Below are 10,810 nucleotides of genomic sequence, written 5' to 3'. Positions count from 1 at the left end.
TGTTTTCTTTCTCTTCCTGTTTGACTAGGATGTGCCTTGTGAGGAACTCTATGATAACAATTCAAAGAAGAAATAAAGAGATTTAGAAAATCCTCATCCTCAACAAACCTGTCTGTCAAAAATATTGTCTTGCTGGAAGGATATATGTATCCTAATGATAAGTACATTCGTTTTAAAAGAAAAAGCTGTGATTCACTATAATAATAGTTTTAGTTTGGCAAGATCTTTCTGGATTTAGACCTTTCCCCACCTTATATGCATCATTTGGAAGTAAGTAGCAAACAGGATTTGGAAAGTATTTTATCTACTGTGACTCTGGATCAGGTGTCAGCAAATTTTTTCTGCAAAGGATCAGAGAGAATTTTTTTTTTTTTTTACCTTTTTGGGTCATATGGTTTCTGTCTCAACTACTGTACTTAACTCCGCTATTGTAGCATAAAGCATCTGTTGATAATATGTAAACAAATGAGTGTGGCTGTGTTCAATAAAACTTGATTTACAAAAACAGCAGAGCAGATTTGACCCCACGGGTCATAGTCTGCTGAATTTTGTTCTAGAATATGAGCAAAAAGAGAATCTAGAGTTCTAAATATCACAACCATGTCCAGTCTTCTAGATCATGTCTTTCGAATCTAGTCCCCACTTGCGAGGTAACAGCTGAGCCCCCTACTGCAAGGATAATATGTTAAACACTATGGGGATATGAAATCACAAAATGCATGCCCTTGTGAGACACATACCTGGAAAGTTAATCTAGAGTGAAGAGTGCTTCTGACATTTGGCTGTAATACTGAAACTATAGCTACATGAAGGCTATTCAATCTAGATGGGAAAGTTTACAGTGTGAAGTTTAAGGGACAGTTTTAGGGAAACTGTCTCTTGGGAAGGATTTTTTTAGAACATGCTTGAACTTACAGATAAGTAAACACCCAGAGCCACTCAGGCAGTGGTCACGGAATGGGGACCTACAATGGGCCCCTACGGGTGACTTGCTATGTAGAGGTGCAAATTGCTGTAGGGCACTGAAGAAGCCAGCGGTGAGAAGATCTCTCAATGCTGAACAGTGAGAAGAGCCCTACAGTGGAAACCAGATGGCCTGGTGCCTGTGTGTGCTGGATCACTGTGTTCTTAGGCAAGTCACTGAACTTCTCTGGATATTCTCCTTTGTGAAAAGTGAAGCTGTCCAAAAAGATGATTTCTAAGATCCCTTCAACTCTTAAATTTTGTTTCTAATGTGTGTTTATATTAAACACTTCCTGTGTAACAGTATAAGATCTCAGATACAGGTCTGAATTTTAGTATGTAAAAGTTAAGGATTCCTAGTGGAATATTTATGTAATTAGAAAAATTTTAAGAAAAGTTACCCCTGTTACCTCTGCTAGTCAAGACGGGGCAGGACAGATGCACGACAAACAAGATACCAGAGTGAGAATAAAGGCATACTTCAGGAAATGCTTGCAAACTCATGTATGCTCATTTACATATTCATTCAGCCACTTCCCAACTCACTGCCCCAGGAATCCCAGGCCCAGAAGGAAAGGGAAAATTTGGGAGAGGGAGCTACCAGTGCAGGGCCTGATGAGGGGCCCAGGTTGGCCAAATGGATAATTAAGAGATTGGGTGACTCTAGCACTGTCCAATAGAACTTTCTCTCTAATGAACTAACTGTTCAGTATAGCAGCCATTAGCCACATGTAGGGATTGAACACTGGAAATGTGGCTAATATGACTGAGGATCTGAATTTAAAATTTTATTTAATTTAAATATATTTACATTTAAATAGCAAGTAGCTACCATATTGGGCAGTGGAGCTCTAGACCAAAATTCAGTATATTTAAAACACTGAGCAAAAAAGAGAAAGAGGGAAAAAGAGAGAGAGAGGGAGAGAGAACTCATAGACATGGAGAACAGTGTGGTGATTGCAGGGGTGGCGGGGAAGTGGGTGGAGGGGAAGTGTTGGAGGTGGAAGAGGGGATAAATGGTGATGCGAAAAAAGGAAAATAAAATAAAGGAAAATAAACATTGCTGAACTGTGGTCATCACTTATTTAATACTCCCACCCTGGCTGCTCATCTCTTGATAGATTTTCATTAGACAAAAGTCTGATTTGACATAAATAGGAACTCGGGTCACACAGCCCTCATGGGAATGCCCCCTGAGACCCGGGGATGCTCTTGGTTGTGGTAAGTAAAATTCCCCTTCGGTCTTTTGCACTCAGGGTAGGGGGATTTTAACTGTGACTCACTATTCAATAAATGATTAATAACAGAGCCTTGTCATGTTGATAGGGAACACTTCTCACCTCTCACCTCTGTGATGAAGTTAAAAGGTGCCTGGCACTCCTTTGGTGGCTTAAGGGATTGAGAGGGGTGATAGACGATCTCTTCTTAATAAGAGAGACATCAGTGGTTTTCAAAGTTTTTAAAGCAAGGGGTTCCTTTTTAAAAAAAATGCGATCTTATGCAGAAGTTAACATAAAGCAGATTAAAGTGAAACTGATAGGACCTGGAGTCACGTTCCACCCTCTATTTATCAAGCTACCCCTTAAGGCACCTCTTGGGAATTCCTGGAATTCTGAGCAGGTGACTTGGTTTACGGGCCTCTAAGGGCCTTGGGTGTGTTAGGGCTGAGCAATCACAAGTCATACAAAATTGCGTGGCTTTTTTCAAGTCTTGAAATGACATATTGAACAATAAAGAAGACATGAAAAGCACAGTCAAAATTGTGACCACTGATCCCAGCAGCAGATGGGATGCTGGCCCACAAGGCCTTTTTTTATTGACGGTGTTCCGCAGTGAAGGCTAAGTCTCACTGTTGCACCTTTTCCCAGAGAGCACAAAGGACTCCAGGTTGGAATGTGGGGAAGATGAAGGCTGGAAGGTGCCGTGGGGAATGGGTACAGGGCTGCAAAACTGGCGGGAAGAGGCGGGGAGGTGGGGGATGGGGGATGATGGTGGTGGTGGTGGTGGTGAATCACACAGCACAACAGTAGAGTTCTTAGTAGAGTATGGAAATCAGAGCTCTGAAAAAAACCTCAGAGATGGAGGTACCGGTCTAACCACTCCGTCTTATAGTTGACAGAGGAAGCTTAGTGGTGAAGGTGGATTAGAGAATTAGTAGGTAAGTGTCCTGGTTATCCTTTTAATCACATGGATGTATACATGTGAGTGTGTGTGCATGTGTTCATGGAAGACAACTAATATGGGAATAGTTGCTTATAATTTCAAAATACTTTGTACATATTTTATTTTATTTGACACAATGACCCAGTTGCAATTTACAAATGAGGAAACTAAAACCGAAGTGATTTGCCAAGATCATGCAGCTACTAGGTGATAGAGCCGGGACTCAATTCAATATTTCTTCTTTTCAATTCTTTTTCTTTTTTTCCACATGCTACTGTTTAACATATACCCTCAACCCCTGCCACACACTCAGACACAAATCCTATCATTATTGCTACTTGTGCAGTGGAGCTAAACCAGTGTTGATGACAGTAACTCATTATCAACCAAGAAAGACCTACTTTTGACTTCTGGTCCTGCTATTTACTAGTTGTGTGTGAGTGTGTGTGTGTCTGTGTGTGTGTTTTAAAATAGACTTTATTTTATAGATCAGTTTTAGGTTCACAGCAAAATAAAGCACACAGTACAGAGATTTTCCACATATCCCTGACCCTACACATGCACAGCCTCCCCCACTAGCAATACTGGGCACCAGAGTGATACAGTTGTTATAATCGGTGCATCTACACCAAGATATCACTGTCACCTGAAGTTCATGTATACATTAGGGTTCACTCCTGTTGTAAACACTATGGTATTTGACTAGCTGTGTTTTTGAGCAAGTTACTTTTTGCTTCCTTTCCCCCTGTAAAAATGGGGATCATAAAATCTAACTTGTAAAGATCACTGTGAAATGAAACTAAATCAGATCATGGTTGTAAAGCGATTACCTGCCTTGCACAGAGTAATAAGAACACATTAAATGGAGCTAATATGAGCTTTCATATGAAGGTCATCAGTTAAGGTCATAAGCCTAGCTGTAAAACCTTCCTGAGTCTTTTTCTTGTTCTCCTTTAGCTCAGTCCAGACCCTCTCTGGTCTATACTAACATAATTCAGCCAGAGATGAGTTTTAGAAGTTTCTTAAATATATTTGTCCACAAAGATTTACTGTGCTACTGAGAGAAACTTAAGTTGTAAGTTTGGTTCTTAGAAGAGGAAGGGTTAGGTGAAGCAGGGATAAAATGCATGGACATTTACCAAACCCTCAAGTTGGGCCACAGGACAAGAAGGTTCTGATGGGATGACTTGCCACAAGAAACAGAAGGGGGAGAAAAAGTGCAGAAGGGGAAAAAAAATCAGAGTATGGGAGAGAGCTGCTGCTTGAGCTACTGTGAATGTGAAATAAATAAATGTTCTCAATGAAAGTTTACCAAAGGAGACCTCTAATACTGCAAACTATAGACTATGCAAACCGAATAAGCCTGCATACTTATACCCACTTCTCCTTCACACTGCCTACCTTCAGACATCTTCCCAGAGGGCAGCTGGGGGAAATTGAGAGGAGCAAACCCCAGCTTCCCTCATTTTAACTTGTGAACAGCCTTGCCGAAAAGGTTTTGTGCCAAGTCAAGTGCTCTCAGTTGCTTCTTGACAACCAATTCCTCCCCGTTTTGTTTGTTTTGAACAACATTGAGAGTCTGAACAACAGTATTTACATCACTGTTTCATATACAACCAGTCAGTAAGCTTTTCGAAAACAGGAATCATGGCTTCTACTTCTGAACCTCCCCCGGTAGACAAGCACAGAGTGGGTGATGCTGGGTTTCTGCAGAGTTTAGTGCCGGGTTCCCCAACCAAGTCAGATGCCCAAAGAGGTTCTTGTTAGTAAAACTGTGGGTAACTGAGACCCAAGTGAGAGGGTACAGAACTGGAAGTGCAGTTTCCTGAGGACTTGTCATAATGTGGCATTGATTGCTTTGTGATCTGAGGTTAGTCATTTCCTCTCTGTTACCTTGGTTTCACTTGTCTGCAAAATGGGGAGTACAATTTTACAAAGGACATGTATTCACCCTTTTTCCTGATTAAAAAGAAATATATATTCATAATGGAAAACAGAATATACAGAAGAGTAAAGTATAAAATAAAAACCACCCAAAAGACAAACACTGTTAACATTTTGGTGTATGGTTTTTCAATCTTTTCCCTCTGTGTGTGTGTGTGTGTGTGTGTGTGTGTGTGTGTTCCCAGAACCAGCTGCATAATTTGCAGTGCCCAGTGCAAAATGAAAATGTGGAACCTCTTATTCAAAAAATAATCCAAATTCTAAGATGGTGACAGCAGAGCATTAAACCAAGTTCAGAGCCTTCTCAAGCACCAGGCCCTGGGTGACTACACAGTCATATGCTCATGAAGTTGGCTCTTTATAGTCCCCCCTCCAAATAATAAGAAAATCATTTATCAACTGCTTTCTATGTGTCAAAGATTTTACCTAAATTATTTCTAATTTGATTCAACTTCCCCCAAATAAATGTGATTCTTCCCCTACCTTCTTCATTTTTCAGACAAAAAAATGGAATCAGAGATTTTAAGTAACTTGCCCAAGTTTATATAGCTAGTAAGTAGCAGAGACCATATTCATACCTTAGTCTTTCTTTTATAAAGTTTTTTAAAATTATTTTTAGGAGAGAGGAAGGGAAGAAGGAGAAAGAGGGAGAGAGAGAGAGAGAGAGAGAGAGAGAGAGAGAGAGAGAGAGAACATTGATGTGAAAGCAAAACATTGGTAAGCTGCTTCCTGCACGCCCCCCACCAGGGATGGAGTCTGCAACTAGGAATGTGCCCTGACCAGGAATCAAACTGCAACTCTTCGTGCATGGATGACACCCAACCAACTGAGCTACACTGGACAGGGCAGTAAAAAAAATTTTTTTTAATGAAATTGAGATTATACTATATATAAAATACATTGCAATCTTTTTCATTTTATATCATGAGTGCTGTTTTCCCTATGTGTCTTAGTCTGTTCAGTCTAACAGCACAGACTGAGTACCTTATAAATAGCAGGATTTGTTGCTCACAGTTCTGGAAGCTGGAAGTGTGAGATCAAGGTGCCAGCAAGGTCAGCTGGGAGCCCTCTTCCGGTCACAGACTTCTTGTTGTATCCTCACATAGGGGAAGGGGCTAGAGAGCTCTGTGGGATCTCTTTTATAAGGGCACTAATCCCATTCACCAAGATTCCAAGTCATGATCTAGTTACCCCTCTAAGGCCATACCTACTCAGACTATCACCTTTGGGGTTAGAATTTCAACATAAAATTTTTTTTTGAGGGGGGTGGGGCGGGGAAGTGGAGACATAAATATGTAAGTAAATATAGGAGGAAAAAAGTGGCTATTTGTAAGAAAGATTTAAGTTCCAGATGATTAGGTATTGAAAATAATTTCATTACAAGATTATATTAATAGAAAGCACCAATGAGGCAAAGCAGGAGCATGTGGCCAGTGGAAATTTAACCCATACCCCTCATTTGATAAACAGAACATAAGCTTTTCATTCTCCTGCTCTGAATATGAAGGAAGATATCTTTGCATATCCCCAACAGCCAAGATTTTTATCAATCTCACTTTTTATTGTTTGCAAAATAAAAGCAATATAATTTTCCATCTCTCCCTTAGACAGATAGACACACACACAAACTCAAATATCCCAATAGGGAGAGTGCATTCCCCTCTATCCCTTGTCAATCACTGAGCTACATGTAAAAAGAGCCAGTTCTAAAGCTAATAATAGAAACCTTATAATATACTACTTCAGACTTTGGGAAATTTACTTAATCACTCTAAGTCTCAGTAGCCATATCTGTTATATGGAGCTCATAAGAGCTACTTATGAGTGTAAAGAGGAAAGGACCTAATAGATAGGCCTTTCCCAAAGCCAGGAATCTCTAAGCCAAGAGCCAAGCTTAGGTCACTGCAATTAGACTTTCTTTGGAGGCCTTAATTCCTTAATGAAAACTGCAACCATGATAGTAGTGCCTGGGATCAGGAACTGGAAGAGGAGAGTAAGGCCTATCACTGTAAACACTTCCTCTCACATGTCAATTTTTTTTTTCTTGGTTGATAAACTGTGGTTAAAAGAAAGCCAGTGTACAGCTACCTTTTAGGGAAAAGAAGAATCACAAAATGCAGCCCACAGCCTTAGGGGTACGGGAGGTGAAAAAATATTCAGTAGTTATTTATCCCTGAAGTCAACTGAGTTCCGGGGAGCTGTGGTAGGGACACCAGCACCAATCCAGTTTCTTCTTTAACAGGAGCTGGTGCTGTCACCCCCCTCACAGAAGATGAAGGGCATTGGGGGAGGAAAAATTCCTCCCCGTTTGGTATTGTTTCCACGTATCAAAAGGTAACTTTCTAGATGCCATGATGACCTTGACTGGCAAGCACTCTCAACCCAATGTTTTATAGAGCGATTTTCTAAGAAATAATATTATTAAACTTTAAATATATACAGTGCAAAGTGTTCCACCCCCACCCCCTCCCAATCCCTGTGTTCTGAGGATCTGTAATTCCAAGTCTATCTCAATGGACCATGAAGGAACAGGGATGTTTGGGGCCCCTGTGTCATGTGCACTGGCACTGCTGTCTCTGTCATGGGCACCCTTCCTACTTGGAACTCTCTCTCTCTCTGCTCTTCACTAGCATTCCTCTGGTACGCTGTTCTCATTACTAATAACTAACCCAAGTTTGGAACTTTGGCATTTACCGACATTGTTGCATTTGCAGACATTGTTGCATTTGGGACTCATGACAGCCCTGGGCGTCACCTTCATTTCTCAGATGAGGTTGAGCGATTTGCCTGTGGTCAAACACTAGTTAACAGCAGAGCTGAGGCTAACACGCAAAGCTTTTTACATCACATCTTCTAGAATTCTTTCCTCTGTACCTTCTTGCCCAGTTAAATCGGGTGTAAAAATAATGTTCTGTGCCCCCTTGAACTTGGCAGAGCCACCACTTTCCTCCCTTGTCACATCTTCTAGAATTCTTTCCTCTGTACCTTCTTGCCTAGTTAAATCGGGTGTAAAAATATGTTCTGTGCCCCCTTGAACTTGGCGGAGCCACGGCTTTCCTCCCTTGCTCCATTCTGTTCCTCCCCGGCATCACCAGTAGTTTTTCTCTACTCTTCTCAGTCACAGCATTTGGCCACTTCCTCCCCATCCTAGGTAAGCTGCAGTTTTCTAGCACTTTCAAATTTACTTTGAAAAGCTTACCAATGGGAAAGACCCTTACACTTTTCTGTCTTTGATTTCTCCCCCAACTAGAAGTGAACGCCTACTTGAGAAACTGAGAATCCTTGTAATTACTGTGGGTTACATTTTGGTTTTGGTTCTCATTATGATTTTTGAATTATTAATATAGTATACATCTTTTATAGAATATTTGGAGACTACAGAAAAGGGGGGAAATACCATAAATAACTTCATGGTCTTAACACACTCTAGCACATCGTCTATCTTGATAATGATGATATTTTAGAAAAAATTCGACTCTCCACTTACTCCTATAATTATCACACTATTTTTGCACTTAGAATGTTTTTTAAGCTAATGGTTCTTTTTCAAGACACCACTGCCAATTCATGAGCACAGGGCACCACTAACTGCTCTGCCTTGGCCTGTTAGAGAGAACCACAAATCCTGTTTCTTTTGAAGGATGGGTCAGCTTATTTTAAACAGTTCTGCTGCCCACTAGGTCAGAGAAGGCCTCTATGAGGAGAGTATTTGAACTTGCTCATCTCTGGGTAACAATGATGGTGCTTGTCCAGATCTGGCCATTCAAAAGTTCTTTGTAATTTAGGCAAATTCAAAATATGTCTTATTTTCAGGAAGAAGAGATATATAAAATGCATCTATACAGTATATTTAAAAGAACTCTTCATAGTTTGGTTTAAAATTTCCTAAGTTTGGGTGTATATGTATATGTGTGTTAAGTCATGACATAAATACATAAAATGTTAGAGATAGAAGTGACCTTAGTGATCATGGTGGGTGATGTGTAAGTGAAAGATATACCAGAATCACGGAGAGATGGACACATATGCAACAGAGGAAGCATTAGATCCAAAAGGTATAAAGAATTATTACAAACTAACAGGAAAAACATAAACAATGACATTGGCAGAGAATTTGAACAGATGATGCACAGAAAAATTTAATTGCTAAATATGAAAAAATGCTCCACCTCACTGGTACTCAGAGACATGGAACTTAAAATGACAATGAGATACTGTTTCATATCCATGGAATTGGCCAAAAATAAAATGTCTGAAAATAGCAAGCAATGGAAAAGATGTAGGAAAAGGAAAACTGTCATACGTAACTGATAGAAATTACAGTGTCTATTTTGAAGAATAACTTGGTAATATCTAGAAAAGTTAAAAATGTCCACATTCAAAGACCTTGCAATCTACTTCTAGTCATACTCCAAGCAGCTTTTCTCAAATAGGATTCTTCATCTGAACCACAGAACACAAATAATTATTGGAATGACTATTTTCTCAACTCTCCCATGGATGGTACATAACTAGTATCACTCTATATGCATAGGAGGGAAATTACTTCATTACATACAGTCATTGTATTATGACATTAGGATTTGTCTCATTAAATGCAACTGAGAAAGACTACCAAGGACTCTGTCAAACATATTTACAATACCATACCACTGGTAATAATGAAAAATTAAAAATAATTTGTTCGTGTGTAAGGGAAGAGATGAATAAATCACAGTGTGTTTATAGTATGGAATTCTATGCAGCAGTTTAAATAAATGATCCAGATCTGCATGATTCAGCATAGATAAATCCTGGAAACAAAATGTGATTTAAAAAATTTAAGACATTCTGAAAGTGTGATATCATTAACAAATATTTTATAAAATGCACAAAGTAACAATATATATCATTTACAAAAATGTTTGCTAGTATTTTGTAGTAAAAAATATAAAACAGGGTCTAGATATGCACTAAAATTCATGACAGGGGCTGCTTCTGAATGGAGAGGAAAATAGGTCTGGGGAGGGAAGCAAAGGGGACTGTGACAGTCATTGGGTCTGTTTGTGAATATTCTGGCTTTTCTTCTAGGCACATTCTTTGAAGTTAGGCATGACCATCTAACTTACCTTAATCAATAAAATGTGAGTGGAAGTGTTACTTTTGAAAGGAAGATTTAAGAACCATAAGCACAATTTACTACGTTCTTTTCCCTTTTGCTATAGTAACTAGTAGTATTTCATATGTCATTGTCTCAGGCTATTTCATCAGCTTGAGTCCTGGAGAAAGGACAATGCACAACAGAGTTCCTACAGTAAACATGTGTCACGATTCAGAAATAGACTTTTGTTGATTTCAGCCCCTAAAATTGTGGGATTGTATGTTTCTTACTGCATATAGCCCAGCCCATTGTAACTGATATAGAGACTTCATCTTGTTCTATAATGTTTTATTCCTCTTTTTATTCTTAAGGTCTAAAGAAAATATAACTAAATATATTCATTTTCAGAGGCGCGTACATAAGTATTATATCACTCTCAATATTTTTTGGTATTAAAAGAAGTCACCTTGGCCCTAGCCAGTTTAGCTCAGTCGATAGAACGTCGGTCTGCAAACTGAAGGGTCCCGGGTTTGATTCCAGTCTAGGGCACATGCCTGGGTTGCAGGCTCCATCCCCAGGAGGGGGCATGCAGGAGGCAGCTGATCAATGATTCTCTCTCATTGTTGATGCTTCTTTCTCTCTCTCCCTCTCCCTTCCTCA

The 10,810-nt window shown here is 39.6% G+C and overlaps 1 protein-coding gene across 1 annotated transcript in view; it reads right to left on the bottom strand.

The window, feature by feature from the left end:
* NINJ2 (ninjurin 2) overlaps positions 1 to 10,810 on the bottom strand; it is a 150,969-nt gene that overhangs the window by 84,046 nt on the left and 56,113 nt on the right. The gene's annotated exons all lie outside the window — the stretch shown is intronic.

This window comes from Myotis brandtii, unplaced genomic scaffold (assembly GCF_000412655.1).
Source record: "Myotis brandtii unplaced genomic scaffold, ASM41265v1 scaffold216, whole genome shotgun sequence".
In the NCBI taxonomy this organism is placed as follows: Eukaryota; Metazoa; Chordata; class Mammalia; order Chiroptera; family Vespertilionidae; genus Myotis; species Myotis brandtii.
Note: the sequence above shows the minus strand (reverse complement) of the source record. Positions and strands in the feature narration are given on the sequence as shown.